Raw genomic sequence first — 20,452 nt, forward strand, 5'->3', positions numbered from 1 at the left:
ACCGGGAATGTGGGATCCAAGGGGAGACCCTTGCGGTCTCAGTCGCAATGTCAACTCTATCGGGAGACCTGTGTGTCATTCACCCAAGAGCTCTGACATATGTATTTTATCTGTATGACCATGTTGTTAATTTGTTAATAATGTTTTATGTTTGGAAAGTAAAATACAAGAACTTACAAGATCAACTTGAGACTTCTCTTCCTTCATTTACATTCTGGTAAAACAAAACTGAGAAAAAAATACGCTGTGTTAATATCTTGGCCCTATCATACCTGAGTAAAGATACAATAGAACAAAACCTTCCTTCTATATTCGTCTTCGTAGTTCTAGGGTGTATGACATCAAATAATATCCCATGTAACGCCTCAGTGAACATATATACACACCACATATTTACATACTACATGGTCTTTCCCTTGAAATAAATCACAGGCACGGGTAGGTGGAGATCAAGCTGTTAGTCTTCGCATCTGTGACGGTACATGCTCTTAATTTCTTTTCGCCTGTGGCGATACATATTGTTTTAGAAGGCCGTGTGCAGTTCCAAATGCACTTAGCCCAGGTGGGAAACTTGTTACGTGATACCTTTGCGCGACGGTCGTCGAGCTGTACTTCTAATATACACCCAGCCCAGATGCGGAGCCATGTGGCCAGTAGTTACGTAATACCTCCGCGAGTGCGGTTTTTACAACCGTGATTTGGCGACTTGGCGTCATTGAGTCTGGCGATCTAAGAGAAAGATATGCCGTCTTGGTCGCTGTGGAAATTCAGATGATAGGTGAGGTACTGCCTTGTGCCCCCAGGCGATATTCGCTGTCTCTGAGAGTTTTGAATAAGTAGCTAGGATTTTAGATATATCGAGGAGGAACATTTGGAAGTATCCAGGGGAATGGTCGTCGTCCACTGAACGACCTATATTAGTTCAGACGGGACTTTGGTAAATATATATTTTCTGCTCTGTGTATAACCTTGATGTGATTGATGTGACTTTAAATATTTTAATACTGTATTATACCAATATTATTTAGACGGTGCTGCCGGTCATCTGACGCAGTATACTGTAGTCTTACCTTTCTGATATATATATATATATATTTATATTTATATTTATATTTATATTTATATTATATATTTATATATATATATATTTATATATATATATAAAGCTTATCCAGTCATCCTAGAGGACCTAGGTAAACTGTAGGTTATTGTCTTTATTGTGATAGGTACCAGTATTAAGTCTGTATTACAAGATTATTGAATGAGTAGTTAGGGTTAATTAAAAATTAACCAGTTAGGAATGGAGTTGTAATTCCTTTATTAATTAAGTTCCCCTGGCAGCGTTTCTCAATTATCACACGTTACTGAACGAGTAGTAAGGGTTAATTAAAAATTAACCAGTTAGAAATGGAGTTGTAATTCCTTTATTAATTAAGTTCTCCTGGAAGCGTTTCTCAATTATCACACATGCGGGTGTTGTGTCATGGTGAAGTGATTAGCATATTGTGTAAACTAGATACCTAGAGATTAACTAATTAAGTGATCAGTTCTGGGTTGTTATTATTTGTTGTTGTTAATTAACTACTGCGACAGTACATTGGTCTGCGTAGGTTAATACAGATTCCAAAGTGTATTGTGTTTTTGTTGTGTTTTCTAGTGAGCTTAACGTGCTATAATAATATATACTTTATATAAGATCGTATCTCTGATCATACCTAGACGAGCCACTCGGGTAAATACTGCTCGATACAGAGAGATCTAATAGATATACAGTTAGGAGAGATATTTGGATAATCGTGTTTCATCCAGTTACGGGTATTATAGGATCCCCGTGACAGCATCCTTGACAACTCCAGAATCGCATAATTGGTAAGTGTATTTATATTGTCATCCTCACATACATTTCAAGCATGATAATACTTGGTAGCAAACATTGGCTTGAATAAAATTACAAGAATGTATTGGTCATATAAAACAATACTTTATGACAACAAGTCCTCTCACATATGTCACCAGTTGCATTCGAGGCACTGTGAAATGCTCTCTTGCAAACACATATAAGAGCTGATTGGGATCGATCTTAGACCGACCGCATATCAGTCGAGTGCTTTACAACTGAGCTACCTTCCGCTCATTATTCTAAAAGTAAAGGAAACCATTATATAATGGCGGCACTGGTAAAATTACCAAGACAATAGAATAGAATAGAATTGATGTTTAACGACACCCCAAATACCAAGAGAAAACAATCGTTGTCGGCACCTTGAGTCTAGTTTTCCTCAAATCAGTAACACATCGCCGACCAATGCTGATCGATGCAAGTCAAACATTATTTTAATTGAACACAAATCGCAGAACGAATAATTGTGTTTCCAATTCAAAAACAATATCCAATGAATGGTGTATTACAGATACTTCCACCTCAAAAGAAACGGTTGTGTTTGTTTGTTGTCGTTTGATTTTTTATGTGTTCAACTGACGATAACTTGCATGAATCTACTGTGCAGCAGTACACCAAAACAGGAATGTTTTATTGAACAACGCACTAAAATATTTAAGTGTAATTTTATAGCGTCAGAGTTTTCGTTAAGGACCACGGAGATAATAAAATAGCAAATATGTTGCCGCCACACAGTGGGCTACTCTCCGAGTATATACAGCACCCCACAGACAGGATATTAAATGCCACAACCTTTGTTACACCAGAGGTGGGGCACTAGTTGAAACGAGAAATATTTTAATGAGTCCTTCGGCGGGAATTGATTCCAAACCAACCGCGCATCGAACGAGCGGTTTACCACTGTTATTGTGGATCGCCTCACGTTAAGATCAAAAGCGGGGTCGATCCATTACACACACACACACACACACACACACATACACACACACACACACACACACACACACAGAGACATCGAAAAGCAGCAAGGACATTCTCTCTCACACACACACACACACAGAGAGAGAGAGAGAGGGGGGGGGGAGGGAGGGATGGCACAAACATATTACCGTACAAACCTTGGGAAGCGGCCGATAAATATTAATGTGATTTATTGATTTTGATTGGGGTAACGGTTTTGTCGTGCAGATAAATTAAAATAATAAAGAAACGAGTTAGAAAAAAAACACCCAAACAAACAAAACACAAACAAAAATAGTATAATTAGTAAAAAAAAATCGGTTTGGATATCATCCATTGCAGACGTTGTGAACTTCGGAAAGCTGCCTGGACATCAATGAAAAGCACGAACATAAATCACAGGATGAGAGACGGGACAAAATTACCTCACTTTAATGAGTATGCAATTTGATACCCTCAGTGTGCATCCATTCAGTCCATTTCAGCTGGTGATGAAGCATGAACACCACATTGTACAACAACATGGCATAACTGTGGAAAGCTATCTGGACATCAGTGACAAGCACGAACATAAATTACAGGATGAGAGACAGGGCAAAATTATCTAATGGTGTCATCACTACATTGAATATGCAATTTGATAGCCTCGTTATGCATCGTTTAACAAAATTCACCAGATTGTACAACATAAATAACTGAGAACTGTGGAAAGCTGCCTGGACATCAATGACAAGCACGAACATAAATTACAGGATGACAGACAGGACAATATTATCTAATTGTATCACTACAGTGAATATGCAACTTGATAGTCTCATTATGCATCCTTTGAATAATTCACCAGATGGTACAAAGTAAATGACTGAGAACTGCTGAAAGCTGTCTGAACGGTTATGTCATAAGCACGAACATAAATGACAGGATGAGAGACAGAACAAACTTTAATGAGTATGCAATTTGAAATCCTCACTATCTATCGGGTGCGGTTTTGTTGAGTTTTGTTTTTGTTTGTTTGCCAACTTCGAATAATTAAAAACACATCGCCCAGGTGATGAAGCACGAACACCAGATGGTAAAAACAAAATGACAGTAAACGCTATATATTGACTGAGCTTCGCCTTGTCTCTCACATTCTGCTTAAAGACCTACCGCCATGCTGATGTTCGTTTTCTTCTGCTGCCTCCTCCTCTCGTTTGGAAGTGAGAGCACTTGGCATCAACCGAGTATGTATTTTATTTTAATGGTATAATTTTTTTTAGTACTGGCGTTGGTAGTCCTAGAGTGATTGCTTAAGTATGTATCGTATTACTTATGTCGACACATATATTGTTTTAAAGGGACAGACCCTAGTTTTTAAACACTACATTATATTTTCCACTATTATTTAGAGCCGTTTATGATCACTGAAATCAAACTTTACTTATATTTTATTGTTTAGATTATCTATTTTCGTAGAACCGAAGTATTTTTGGTCACCCTGATGTCTTTAATACCACAAAATGCATTTTTGATATATTTAAAAACGCGCGTACGTCTGAGAAGTAGCGGTTATTGAATTGAGTTATAGTCTATTTTTTAAGGATAGTTTCCGGTTTAACACCAAAGACTCTTGGTTCACACTGTTGTAACTTTATCCAACTGTGTTACAGGTTTGTAGATTAACTAAACTTAATGTAATGTTTTTTACGAGTTGAAACTAGGGTCTGCCCCTTTAATTGTATAAGTCGGTTAATACTGGCGTTGGCAGTCCTAAAGTAGTTGCTTCACAATCCGTTGATACATATTCTCAATACAATAAATTGGTACATTTCACCTAAACAATGAAACGTTTTGAAACATTCAGATTCCCGTAACTGTGATGGTCCAAATGAAGACACAACTACTATTTGTCATCTTCTCTTCCTTTCAAAGTTAGATGTACAAAATTATTTCGATCTTGTAAGAGACGTATTAAGGAATGTTATTAATTGGTGGGTGTGGTCTTTTTGGGGGGGAGTGTGGGATGGTGGGTGGTGGGTGGTGGAGTATTTCAAAACATACGTTAGCAGTAGCAATGCCTCGACCTCCCCTAATGTACAGTTTGTACGTTTGTGAAAGTGTTATTAATTGCAAATAATTGTTAAATAATTGAGACCGTGCGAGCTAGGATATGACCTCCCCTAATGTAAATGTAATAATTCGCCTTTTCATTTTTGAAGCAAAACACCAGACAAGTGTTATGTCTGTGACTTTGTAATAGAGATTATAAGACGTCCGTTAAACGTGTGAGATGTGCGTGTAGTGCGTATAGGTCGCGTGCATGTAGTTTAAGATTACAATTTTTCTCAAAGGAAAGGATTCTTTTAAAAAAATAGTTTCTTTATCCCAGTAATATTCCACAATCTAAAATCGTATGGCAGTCACTATATCATGAACTAGCTAGATATTGCGCACAGATGTCATATCAACTGTATTGCCAACAGCATAGAGAAGTTCATCTCTTTGAGTTTTGGTAGTGTCAGGTTTATTGACTGTTGATAATTTTTCAATTCATCTCTCGAAACTTTAGTAGAAAACTTAAAAAACAGTGGGCAGCGATAAATTCAAATAGCTCCAACATGAGTTTGACTGTGACCAGCTTCAATGTTTGTTAAGAAAAAGAGTGTATCCATACGACTTTACGGATGATGAGGTTACATTTGATCTATCCCACATCCCTCGGATGAGTTTTATAACATACAGACTGACAATCACATCTCCAACAGCGACTATGAATATTCCAAACCTGTGTGGTAACATATGAATTAACCACAATGGGGGAGTATCATGATCTGTATATGAAAACAGATGTTTTCCTTCTAGCCAATGTCTTTGAAAATGTTCCAAGTATGTCTCTAGAATACTATCATTTAGACCCATCAGATTATACGTTTCCAGGTTTGCATATTCTGAAGATAGGTAATGTAAACATGAAACTCATCACTGACTTTGATATGCACTTGGTGACAGCGAAAGGTCTGAGACGTGGGGTATCCATACTTTCGAAAAGAGGTTTCCTCAAGTCAATAATGCAAAACTGAAAGATTATAACTCTAACCAATAATCGGTATGGACAAAGCACGTTCCAGTCTTAAGAAGTTGTAACCATCCCTAACAAATTGGACATTTGATATAGTTTAGATGTTGTTCGAAGTATGATGTAGAATTGGTCAACTTAAAAAGAAAACTAAAGAAGATCTGTGCTAAACCTACATTTGAGGCTACCAAGATCTTTAATCCACACTTTGTGACAGTGCTGCTTAAAAAGGGCTGCCATCTATCTTAACCATCCCGTACATGCAGGCTATTTTATTTTGGACCCGTACAAAACTAGTGTGATTTCCATTATAATTTCATGAAAGCTCGATATGGGGAGATGACTCAGCTCTGTTTCACAGTCACAGACAGTTTACTATATGACTGTTGAATGGAAGATATCTGTTCTGATATGTTGAATCACATTCACGTTTTTACCATATCTACTCCAAAACCGATGTTGAGATACTTAGGAAGATGTAAGATGAATTAGCTGTATCTGTTATGGAGGAGTTCATAGATCTCTTTCTAAAATGTACCGGCTCTTCCATAATAAGAGGGGGATGAATGACGGATAAAGCAGTGTCCAAAACAATTATCAAAACACAAATCTTGCAATCTATGAAGAAACATTGTCTGTTTGATCAGTGGAAACTTAGACATTAGATGAAACAGGTACAACGTCAAGAACATCAGCTCGATTATGTTTCACTGAACAAAGTCTGATGATAAGCGATATATCCTAGAAGATGGTGTCCCTACTTACAAAATTAAGCTAAACTAAGTTTCCTTATTCACGGGATCACTTCATACCACGGTAAGCAGAACTTGGACAATACTTATGTATGGATACAATAATCGACCACATTATATGCAATCGATGTAGATAATATGTATCTTCGATTCATGTAACATTATTGACTTTGGCATCATAAATTTAAATATAATGTAAATGTGTAACTAAATGTGTATGCATATAACACTACAATAATAATAATTTTATTGAAGTTAATTGCTTGTGTTTTTTGATGTTTGTGATTGGTTCTTTCTTTCTTTTTTTTTTCTTTTTTTTTTTTGGGGGGGGGGGGGGGGGTTCGTTTTGTTTTGGGGTTATTGGGGTGTTTGTTTGTTTTTTGTTGTTGTTGTTTGTTTGTTGGGGGGGGGGGGTATTTTTTGTTTTTTTTTGTTTGTTTGTTTTTTTTGTTTTTTGCTTTGTGTGTATTTTGTATTATTCACTTGATCAACATGGCATATATAGCAAATACGTAAACATTGTACTATTATATTTATTTTTGTCTTCTCTTTTGACAAATCCCAATCATTGAATGTTTTATCAGGAAGAGAATGGACAATAAATTAAATTTATTCAATGTATGTATCATCGTCACTGTGCTGACCTTGCTCACTCACTATACCATCAGCTTCGGTTAATCTATATCTGTCTTTCTCGATAGGTTTCATCCACACTTTGATGTTTGTGAAAAAGAATGTCCCTGTCTGTATGAGGGCCCATTGTTTTGACTTCAGGGTTTTAACAAATATGACTCACTGAAGTAAGAAACAAACTATAGTCTTTGCCTGGATGTTATCTTTGCAGTTATTCAAAGTGAGCTTCCACATCTCTGACAGACCAGCAGATTCCCATTCTTGGTCGCGTGTTTTTGGTATCTTTCATATCAGTATTGATGGTTACTTCGTCCAGTCTAGCTTATTTCACTACCATTTTCAGAGCACAATTTGCTTATGTGGCGTTTAACAAGACCACATTCGTCACAGAAAGGCATTTCTGGAGTATCTTCTCTCTCGATATCACTAAAATCAAATTTGGTACCGACGTTAGGCCATCACCTGCAAGGTTGTTCACTGATGGAGAGATAGTGTTGAACTGAGGTGATTCCCAAGTTGGTAGTTCTTTTATAGTTTGTTGAGAAGCCCAGTCATTAGTATTTAAAATATTACGCTTTAGTCTCTCATGCTCGGAGATAGAAGCTCTTTAATTGATAGAGAAATTTCCATAAGGCGTCTCAACAGCTGTCTCATAGGCAGACATAAAACGATCACTATTGTTAGGATAAATTCTCTTTTTAAATAAGTTCACTTGTGCATCCACAGTTGGATTAAACAAAGTAAGATAATGAGAGTGCAGAGCAGTATCACACGGATTCCTTGATTTTGGAAACGTGTTTTGTTACAACAGAAAAAATAACTAGAATCTTATGATGTAAGATTCTTGTAAACAGATGAGATATACGTTTGTCTGTATAGGTCTTGGTCATATGAATAATCTTGAATTAAAACATTATTGTTGTGTGATTCAACGAAGTTGTCCTGTAGGTTGTAGGGGATGCCTTTTACAAACTGAACTTGAGGCATGATCACATGAATAGTGTCATAAAGTGACTGTCATTTATTATAATAGCATATTATGTTGTGAGGAGTTGGCTTGATTAGTCCCTTTTGAAGTATATTCTACATAAACACAGTCTTCCAACAATCACTCGGCTCAGCGATAACAGCATTGGAAGGAATAGTAAAGAAAAGCTAATGTCATTAACTGCTGAACTTGTCCGGATGTCACCTGTGGCGGTGAAAAGGATGGACAACTAGTACGTCTATATCTTAGCATGGCGTGTCTCATCTAACGTATTTTCTGACTATCTGGACACGATGTGAATCCCAAGGTGGTTGGCTATACATTGATTGCTAAAAATATCTGTTATTTATAGTTGCTGACGATCTGCTTCTGGTGTCCAGCTGTTAAACGTCTGGGGATAGCCCTAGAAATGCCATCATCTGTTTAGAAAACTTGCTGTAATTAATTTTCATAGAAACTGTCACGAATGAGATCACCCGCATAATCTTCCAGTTGGTACAATCTATCCATCTGAAGGGTGTACCATCTCTATAGTAACGCCTCCTGATAAAATGAGAAATTCTGACTTTGTCTCCAACCTTAAATGTCTTTGTCTTTCAAATAGGATTTTGCTTTTTTGTAATTAAATTCACGACCCTAATCTGATCTTATGAAACCTGGCAGAATGGCAGTGCCGAAAATCTTATTCAGTGCTCAAATAACAAAGTTGAGTATTTTAATTGACATTGCCTTCACCCATAGCTATCTTCTGAATACGTTGATGGCTATTAACAAGAACGTCACACCGTCATTGTCAGACACGCTATTGAACATATCGTTTAAATCAACATCGCAACATGCATTAAAAAAAACTGGCCACAAGGCTGTTTCTTTTGAAATTGTAACGTAACGATATTTAAAATGAGTACGTCTCTAATGAAGCTAACCACTCTTTCATAACGTGAAAACTAATGTCAGTTGTACCTTACTTGTTCACTATGTGGTACAGTTTATTTACTACCGAGAAAAGAAGCTGGATGTTTTGAATTAAAACAAATCTCTGACATATACTCTTTGCACCCTTCTCTCGGCCTGACTTTAGATTAAATAAAATAAAAGTGAATTGTTGCAGTACTTGTCACGTCAAGTATTCCCACCTAGTTGCTTACAATACATTTTGTTTACCCACAGTCAGGAATGCTCAACACTGGCAGTTCATATGGGTTGTGATCCCGATTCACAGATAATTTGTTTGCATTTGTCTCATCTTGAGACCATCTATGGGTAATGCAACAGTAAATGAGTGTTCGTAAACACAGCTTTGTATGAACTGATTTTGGCTGGTACCACGGATATAATAGTAAACAATAAATAATGGCGACCTTATTCGATCGTGTCAACTGCGGTTACACATTATCTATTTATAGCGCGACGGAACACTCCCCGCGATTGCACAACACACGGGGCAATACCTATGCTAGGAGGTCACCTGATGTATTTAGCCAATCAGAGCGCCGTCCCTTCAGTAAATAAACTGTCAATATTACTTCATCAATCAATTATAACGGGTTTTTTTCTCTCTTTTTTTCTTGGCTTTTGTTTTCTTTCTTTCTTCATTTTTTTTCTTTTCCAGCGTGTAGTGAGGCATCGGGATTTTGTACGCAACCTCCCTGCCCATCGTATTTTCATATGGTACCCAATGCTAAGTGTGAAGGCAAAGTATGCTGTAAACACGGGATTTAAGTTGGAAAACAAGAAGACCAATACGAGGTAAATATAAAAGGATCCAATTGATGGGTGTAGTGGCAGGCACACACCCTTCCAAATTCGAACTTATAAGTGCCTCGAATTTCGAAAACCCAGGGAATGACGAATTGTAATGATTACTAGTATATTTTGGTTAGTGTTGGGGGGGGGGGGGGGGGTGTGTGATATCTCAGTCGGTAGTTTAGTTCACCAGATGGCATCACACACACACACACACACACACACACACACACACACACACACACACACACACACCACAAACGCACGTACACACACACACACAAAACACAAACACACACACATGCACGCACGAACGCAGGGCAGAACCCAGTAAAAAGCCCGGTTCTGATCTGTACTGTTATTTAACCGTGTTATAGGGACCGTGAAAAACATTCAGTTTGAGATAATAGTGATTTACAGAGGGTCCGGTCTTGAGGGGTTTCAATGTATGTATATATATGTAATATTATATATCTATATAGCTACATGTATATATGCATAGAGGCTATTTCAACACCATGAAATGGTCTATTTATTATAGACATCTTTTCTAGTTTTGGACAATATCTTCTGCTTTTTTTGTGTTAATGTCTTTCGCTGATCCTGTCGAAAACTGTTGAAATATTTTGTCCGGTTGAACTTTTGTTGAAAATTTACTTGACCATTGTATTTTAAAAAGAAATACAAATACGAACATTTAATTAATAATTACCTAATAATACTGCTGTGCTAATGCACCTGGCAACATGATCATCCCTCCCCTCCAAAACACAACAACAACAAACAAACAAAACAAAACAAAACCCACAAATACAAAACGTCAAGTTTAAAAACGTATACTCAACGACAGGACATTGTGTCGTCATTATTTAGCTTCGTATTAAATCAGTTTTATAAAAAAAACTGTGAATATGACAAATTTAACATCGAATGGTCCAAGTGGCTTAATCTTTTCAATTAAAAAATACCTGAAACAACTTTGATTTTATCTACAGTATATAAATGTCTACACAGTTTCAACTTTACAAAAAATGTTTTTTTTATTTTTTATCTCTATTATTAAATCTCATTACTCCATCTCTATTATGATAGTGTTACAATCACGATATTTCAAACTAACTAATATCTTCTCTCTTTTTTTTCTTTTTTTTTTTCTTTTTCTTTTCTTTTTCCTTTTTTTTTTCTCATCGTTGTCCACCTTTGTAATACTACAACCACTTTGTTTTTGTTTTTTCAACCTTGTTTTCTCTGTACTAGCCCGTCCTCAGAACAAATAAATATAACAAATAGCATACGGGTGTATATTGAGTCCATTTCAATATCCATGATTTAGTTTATATAAAAAAAAATGAATGTACTGTACAATTAAACAAATTGTGTACATTTTATATATCTATTTAAATGTGTGCGTATGTTGAATATATTTGAATATTTTCTATGCATATAAATTCTGTAAGGCATTGACGCAAGGCACCCCAACCTTGACTTTGCCAAAATTATCTGGGGAAATAAATGTAAAAAAAAATTCAGTTTTAGATATTTTTTCGTAAGTGCATTTCATATCCATTTTTTATAGGTATAATAATTGTTTAAATTACTTCTTTTTTTCAAATACGACCAGATGCATTGGTAAATTGGTAATCATCAAACTTAACCTCGTAACAATTTACAAGGCAGGTAACTGATTCGTTAATGTTCACAAAAATATAAATACGATTTCTATATTTTCACAGTAACTAAAATACAGTGAAAATATGAATTTCACCGAATATCACTTTTATGGTTTTTGATATCTATAATATTATATATACAGTAGAATCTCGTTGGCTCGACCTCGGAAGGGTCGATCACACCGCTACGTTTGAACCAAAAACGAAGTCCCGAGTTTTTTGTTCTGTAAACCCATATATTAACTGATGATGGGTCGAACACGTCCAGAGTCGACTATAAGCCTTCGCTCGAACTAAATTACCGGTCCCCGTCTGTGTTATTAGCTATATTTCCCTCGAACTGGTGATCCATCAAATATCAAATAGAAAACCACCGAAAGGGACCAACAATTGGCGCGCTTGCGCAGTTGGCTATTACAACCTTCGGATTATAATTATTTAGGCGGAACGAGCTACAGATGAATAGGAGAATCGCAACAATAGCCATGCAATCCTTTCTTTGCCATACCTGTCATGTTGTGTGTTAAGCCGCTACCGGTAATGATGGTTCAAGTACCGCTAGTGTCACGGTACCTGTTCGATGAACCGTGATACCAATCAAACAATTAGTGCACAAAATGGCCTCGGCGAGAAGCGTTACTCTGAACACGTCTACAAGACCAGTTTTAAATAAAACTATGGGCGAGTTACTCAGCTGTCAACACTTCAGCAACAACACATTTAATTAATACCGTTTTATTAGACATATTCTCCCTGTGAAAAAAACTACCCCAATTTGCATGTTATATGGTGAACTTGGTAGAATGCCAGTCGAGTTGACTATCCACAAAATATTAGTATGTTATTGGGCACGAGTTATCTCGGGGAAACAATCTACATTATCTCTATTATTATGCAAATCAATGATGAGAGACCATATTAGCAATGGAACTAACTATAACTGGATTGATGTTAAAAATATTTTAGATCATCTAGGAATGAGTAATATATGGCTATCACAAACCTTTCTATCGGTAAAATGGCTATCACAACAAATTGGCATACCACAAAACGATCAGTATTTACAAACATGGAAAAATAATATTTCAGAATCATCGAGAGGTAAAACCTACGAATATTTCAAAGAACAATTAAATTTTGAAAATTATCTTAATATTATTCCTGAAAAAAAATATGGACTGTTATGATAAAATTTAGAAGTTCTAATCATTATTTACCTGTTGAGACTGGACGTTGGAATACAGTTCTATTAGAAGATAGACTTTGTACTATTTGTGATGAAAACGACATAGGAGACGAATTTCATTATTTATTTGTATGTAGATTTTTCAATAATACCCGGAAAGAATGTTTACGTCCATATTATTATACACGACCAAATATATATAAATTTATAGAACTGATGAGCAGTAAAAGAATAAGTACACTAAAACAATTAGCTAAATTTATGAATATAATTTTTCAAGTATCTAAACGCCCATAACAACAACAATACCTAACAACAACCAAAATTACCATACATTAGCCAGTTAATGAAACTAAAGCTCAACACACAACTTTAATTGATATATTTTAAATGTATTACATCATTTTATGTCTTATTGTTATTTTATGCAAATTATTATTATTATTATTATTATTATTATTATTATTATTATTATTATTATTTATTTATTTATTTTATTTATATCTATATATTGTAATATCAATAATTATAAAGAAAACATTTGTAACTGAAATTTTCCGAAGTTATATTTTACAATATACATCTACTCTGTTACATCGCAGAATGCATCTATATTGTAAATACACATGTCTCTATAATGTAATATCATGTATTTATATTATTAATACACGTATCTTTATAATGTAATGTCATGTACTGTATTTGTATTTATATATGTACCAAGCAATGTGTTCCTATTATTTGTACCCTCCTGTTAACCATCTTGTCAAAATCAGAATATGTATATTCCTCTTACGCCGTTGCATAACGGCCTGAGTGTAATAAAGTTCTGTTCTATCAAGGGCTTCTGGATCACACAATCGGTGTAATTTGTAATAAATCTTTTCACTCTGATATTTTGCAGTTATCAAAATAATATGTATCTAATTCAACTTTCTAACTGATGTTACGACAATATCCGATGTTGACCGAATGGTTGGGTCGAACTACTCGATGGGTCGAACACTGTCTCGAGCACCGACGGGGTTCGAGCCAACGGGATTCAACTATATATATATATATATATATATATATATATATATATATATATATATATATATATATATATATATACACTGAGTCAAATTAAAAATTCACAACCGTTTTATCTTGGCCAGTTTGCAAATATGACAGAAGAACGAGTTGAATAAGTTATATTTTAATTGTATGGAATCCAAAGGATGAATAGGAATAAAAGTTGAGACCAAAATCTGTTTGATGCGCCCACAGCATTTGACAAAACCAGTAGCAATAAAAATGGTAATTCACAAGTGGGATCATCTGATGGAATCACAGGTTCACTAGCGCGTATGCCCTCCCTGTGTACCCACAATTGCAATGCGACGCCTCCTCATTGACAGCCTGATGCGTGTAAAGACTACATTAGGGATACGGCGCCATTTTCGTTCCACTAAAGCGGCACCAAGTTCCTGCAAAGTCTGTGGTGGCTTTCTGAGAGTCTGCGGTCGTCTTCCCAGCATATCCCAGACGTGCTCGATGGGATTCAAGTCGGGCTATCTTGAAGGCCACCCTATGACATTGATGCATGCCGGCGTTCCTCAGGTAATCCCTTGTCAAGATGGCCGTTTGGGGTCCGGCGTTGTCGTGCCGAGTTTTTTGTTCTGTAAACCCATATATTAACTGATGATGGGTCGAACACGTCCAGAGTCGACTATAAGCCTTCGCTCGAACTAAATTACCGGTCCCCGTCTGTGTTATTAGCTATATTTCCCTCGAACTGGTGATCCATCAAATATCAAATAGAAAACCACCGAAAGGGACCAACAATTGGCGCGCTTGCGCAGTTGGCTATTACAACCTTCAGATTATAATTATTTAGGCGGAACGAGCTACAGATGAATAGGAGAATCGCAACAATAGCCATGCAATCCTTTCTTTGCCATACCTGTCATGTTGTGTGTTAAGCCGCTACCGGTAATGATGGTTCAAGTACCGCTAGTGTCACGGTACCTGTTCGATGAACCGTGATACCAATCAAACAATTAGTGCACAAAATGGCCTCGGCGAGAAGCGTTACTCTGAACACGTCTACAAGACCAGTTTTAAATAAAACTATGGGCGAGTTACTCAGCTGTCAACACTTCAGCAACAACACATTTAATTTATACCGTTTTATTAGACATATTCTCCCTGTGAAAAAAAACTACCCCAATTTGCATGTTATATGGTGAACTTGGTAGAATGCCAGTCGAGTTGACTATCCACAAAATATTAGTATGTTATTGGGCACGAGTTATCTCGGGAAATAATCTACATTATCTCTATTATTATGCAAATCAATGATGAGAGACCATATTAGCAATGGAACTAACTATAACTGGATTGTTGTTAAAAATATTTTAGATCATCTAGGAATGAGTAATATATGGCTATCACAAACCTTTCTATCGGTAAAATGGCTATCACAACAAATTGGCATACCACAAAACGATCAGTATTTACAAACATGGAAAAATAATATTTCAGAATCATCGAGAGGTAAAACCTACGAATATTTCAAAGAACAATTAAATTTTGAAAATTATCTTAATATTATTCCTGAAAAAAAATATGGACTGTTATGATAAAATTTAGAACTTCTAATCATTATTTACCTGTTGAGACTGGACGTTGGAATACAGTTCTATTAGAAGATAGACTTTGTACTATTTGTGATGAAAACGACATAGGAGACGAATTTCATTATTTATTTGTATGTAGATTTTTCAATAATACCCGGAAAGAATGTTTACGTCCATATTATTATACACGACCAAATATATATAAATTTATAGAACTGATGAGCAGTAAAAGAATAAGTACACTAAAACAATTAGCTAAATTTATGAATATAATTTTTCAAGTATCTAAACGCCCATAACAACAACAATACCTAACAACAACCAAAATTACCATACATTAGCCAGTTAATGAAACTAAAGCTCAACACACAACTTTAATTGATATATTTTAAATGTATTACATCATTTTATGTCTTATTGTTATTTTATGGAAATAATTATTATTAGTATTATTATTATTATTATTATTATTATTTATTTATTTATTTTATTTATATCTATATATTGTAATATCAATAATTATAAAGAAAACATTTGTAACTGAAATTTTCCGAAGTTATATTTTACAATATACATCTACTCTGTTACATCGCAGAATGCATCTATATTGTAAATACACATGTCTCTATAATGTAATATCATGTATTTATATTATTAATACACGTATCTTTATAATGTAATGTCATGTACTGTATTTGTATTTATATATGTACCAAGCAATGTGTTCCTATTATTTGTACCCTCCTGTTAACCATCTTGTCAAAATCAGAATATGTATATTCCTCTTACGCCGTTGCATAACGGCCTGAGTGTAATAAAGTTCTGTTCTATCAAGGGCTTCTGGATCACACAATCGGTGTAATTTGTAATAAATCTTTTCACTCTGATATTTTGCAGTTATCAAAATAATATGTATCTAATTCAACTTTCTAACTGATGTTACGACAATATCCGATGTTGACCGAATGGTTAGGTCGAAATACTCGATGGGTCGAACACTGTCTCGAGCACCGACGGGGTTCGAGCCAACGGGATTCAACTATATATATATATATATATATATATATATATATATATATATATATATATATATATATATATATATATATATATATATACACTGAGTCAAATTAAAAAATTCACAACCGTTTTATCTTGGCCAGTTTGCAAATATGACAGAAGAACGAGTTGAATAAGTTATATTTTAATTGTATGGAATCCAAAGGATGAATAGGAATAAAAGTTGAGACCAAAATCTGTTTGATGCGCCCACAGCATTTGACAAAACCAGTAGCAATAAAAATGGTAATTCACAAGTGGGATCATCTGATGGAATCACAGGTTCACTAGTGCGTATGCCCTCTCTGTGTACTCACAATTGCAATGCGACGCCTCCTCATTGACAGCCTGATGCGTGTAAAGACTACATTAGGGATACGGCGCCATTGTTCGTTCCACTAAAGCGGCACCAAGTTCCTGTAAAGTCTGTGGTGGCTTTCTGAGAATCCGCGGTCGTCTTCCCAGCATACCCCAGACGTGCTCGATGGGATTCAAGTCGGGCTATCTTGAAGGCCACCCTATGACATTGATGCATGCCGGCGTTCCTCAGGTAATCCCTTGTCAAGATGGCCGTTTGGGGTCCGGCGTTGTCGTGCTGAAATATTAGGCCTGGACCATGAGCTGCCATGAATGGCACAAGTTCCAGAGCTAGTACCTGGTCCCGATATCCAGCAGCTTTGAGGTTGCCACGAATGACAAGAAGTTGAGAACGGCCATCCCCACAGAAAGTACCCCAAATTATTACGCTTCCGCCTCCGAATCTGTCAACTTTATTGACACAACACTGAACATGACGTTCACAATGTCGTCTCCAAACTTTCTGCCTGCCATCAGTAAATCGCTAAAGACGACTCTATTCCACTATCTAGTCCATCGCAAGTGCTGCTGTGCTCACAGTTGACGTTGACGTCGGTGTAATTACGTAAAAATGGGTCCAACATATGGGCGTCGTGCATGGAGGTGAGCGGTTCGCAGCCGATTCCGAAATGTTTGCGCGGACACCCGTCGTTTGAAAAGTTCGCTGTAGCCGTCATAAATTGTTGCGGAGGTGATGTAACGCGATATAAAACGTTCAACTGCCTGTGACGTCACAAGTGGTCTCTGGGATCGATCCCCGTAGGTGGGTCCATTGGGATATTTTTCGTTCCAGCCAGTACACCACGACTGGTATATCAATGGCCGTGGTATGTGCTATCCTGTCTGTGGGATGGTGCACATAAAAGATCCATTCCTGCTAATCGAAAAACAAGTAGCCCGTGAAGTGGCGACAGCGGGTTTCCTCTCTCAATACTTGTGTGGTCCTTAACCATATGTCCGACGCCATATAACCGTAAATAAAATTTGTTAAGTGTATAATTAAATAAAACATTTCCTTCCTGCCTTCCTTCACACGTGGTCTGCCCGTTTGTTGTACTCGTGTCCGCAGATCATAAACTGCCCGTCGACGTCAACCAAACATCCTTGCAGCGTCAGCTAGTGACGTTCCCGAGTGCAACCACTCTGCACACCTGTGAGTCGTGGCATCGGAACAGGTTGTAACAAATATCGTTTCAATGTATTTTTTGGTTTTGTCTGTGAGTCAGTAAAGATAAAAACACGTGTGCTATTATAGGCACGTGGAACACCACTTTCGCCTCAATGGCGCTGTGCATGTGCTATAGATCGTATCACGTGATTGGCTTCAGATGGAGTGTTCCCATTGTCATTACCATATTTATTCCTGAACACTACCTGCTTTCAACACTCTTTGACTTTATTCAAATTTGACATTTTGAAATTTTTAATTTGACTCAATGGAGGTGGGGGTGGGGGTGAGGTGATTGTTGTTGGTGTTTTTAATGGAGTTTTTTTTTTTTTTTTTTTTTTACTTTTTGTTTTCTTTCAGGTTGAATATCCTGAGATCGAGGTCTTCCTATCTGAGACTGGAACATTTCTGTGTTCCTTTATAACTGAGAACTCTTTCAACCGCTTCACTGTTCGCCATTTATAATATGTCTTGGATCTTTCATATCTGTAATCAGTCTGGAGTGTCCTACTCCTGAGTAAAATATTCCTTCTATATCCGTGTTCGTAGTAAGGGTGTATGACATCAAATAAAACCCCATGCAAAGTCTCAATCAACATAATATATATGTCACGTATATAACAGCGACAAGATTACAGGAACTGAAATAAATAACAGAAATTGGGGTGGTGTTGGCCAGGGGGTGTCAAGCTTTTAGTTTCCAAGATAAGAAGTGTCCTTGACAACCCCAGTGTCGCATAACAATTAGCAAGCTTATTTTTATTGTCGTTCCACATACATTTCAAGCATCATTATACTTAATACACAAACCCTGGCTTAAAATAAATTGCAGACATTGGGGGTAGGGGTGGGGTGGGTGAGCAGGGTGGTGTCAAGCTGTTAGTTTCCAAGATAAGAAGTGTCCTTGACAACCCCAGTATCGCATAACAATTAGCAAGCTCATTTTTATTGTCGTTCCACATACATGCAAGCATCATAATACTTAATACACAAACCCTGGCTTAAAATAAATTACAGTAATGTGTTGATAATATACAAGAACACTTGTCATTCGATGCACTATAGGATGTATACTACCAAATCAAATCTCATAGACGACAATAGTATCATGTGTAACTGCAACTCATACATGCAGCGTATCAATCGAAATAAACACCACGGATATAAATGCTACCACCCCTCACCCTTAAAGTGAATCAGAAAATATACGGTCAAGCTGTTCATTTCAGAGATAACGAGTAGCGTCTATGAACGCCCTAGTTCCGCACAAAATTGGAGTACTTTTTACATGTTTCAAGTACAAGGCTACTTCACACAGTGGTACTAGATGAAATAAAATTACATACATTTTTCCTCAGATGAAACTATTTTTTTTTCACAATCAACACACATTTATCACCAATCACAGGGCTTGTGGTGTTAACTTCTTTATAAAAAGTTCCAACTGGAAGTTATTTGGTTTAGTACTACCTATAAAATGCTCTCTTGCAAACACGTATAAGAGATGACCCGTTGTATATTGATATCGTATCCACCATATGAAGGACATCACCTTTGAGGCTTGTGATTGGGTCATACGAGGTCAGTCGACCTGATCACTAACAAAAAGGATGATATAAATAGATTGTTCTGTGACATGTAAATTAACCGAAGTTTAACTGCCACGAGAGTCCACTAAATGGGTTTTAATGGAAAATGACGATTAAATTGTATCAAAAGTTAGAAGCACTTCAAACTTTGAACCAGGCGATATGCTGTTTATAACTCTGAGAAGTAACCACGGCCTATATTTCGCCTTGGAACATTCTATTTTCTATGTAACCTTTCTATGTCACTGAAAAACAGCTGCGGTAATTTTTGTTTTAATTGTCTGGTTGTATTTGCTAGATTGCTCTTAACTTTAATTACTGTATTATTATTCTAAAGTTAAACGTTTGCTTAAAGTCACAACTAGAGTACATTGTCGTATTAATCATCGGCTATTGGATGTCAAACATTTGGTAATTGTGGCATATATAGACTTAGAAAAGAAACTGGTACTCTTGTCCATTAGTAGTATGATACTTCACAGATAGGGTAGCACATACCACGGTCTTCGATATAGTATTCATGGTGCACTTGCTGGAACGAGAAATAGCACAATGGGCCCAGGGATAGCGATTTATCCTAGACCGACTGCACATCAGGCGAATGCTAACTACAAGTCAGCTACTTTCCACACTTTTTATTCTAAAATTAAATGGGGAAAAAGAAATGTATGTTTTTGGGCAATCTTCAATTATGTACTGGGCCCTGTTCCACGAAGCTATCTTAGCACTACTATCGCCGCAAATACCTACCATTGCAACCTTATTTTT

General features: G+C 36.4%; 1 long non-coding RNA gene across 1 annotated transcript; it reads left to right on the plus strand.

The window, feature by feature from the left end:
* The first annotated feature begins 3,852 nt into the window (after positions 1-3,852).
* LOC121379251 lies at positions 3,853-18,629 on the plus strand. Its single transcript, XR_005958817.1, has 3 exons — positions 3,853-4,083; positions 9,901-10,037; positions 18,456-18,629. It is a non-coding gene; the product is annotated as an uncharacterized LOC121379251 (long non-coding RNA).
* The last annotated feature ends 1,823 nt before the right edge of the window (positions 18,630-20,452 follow it).

Source organism: Gigantopelta aegis, chromosome 8, assembly GCF_016097555.1.
Source record: "Gigantopelta aegis isolate Gae_Host chromosome 8, Gae_host_genome, whole genome shotgun sequence".
Taxonomy (NCBI): Eukaryota; Metazoa; Mollusca; class Gastropoda; order Neomphalida; family Peltospiridae; genus Gigantopelta; species Gigantopelta aegis.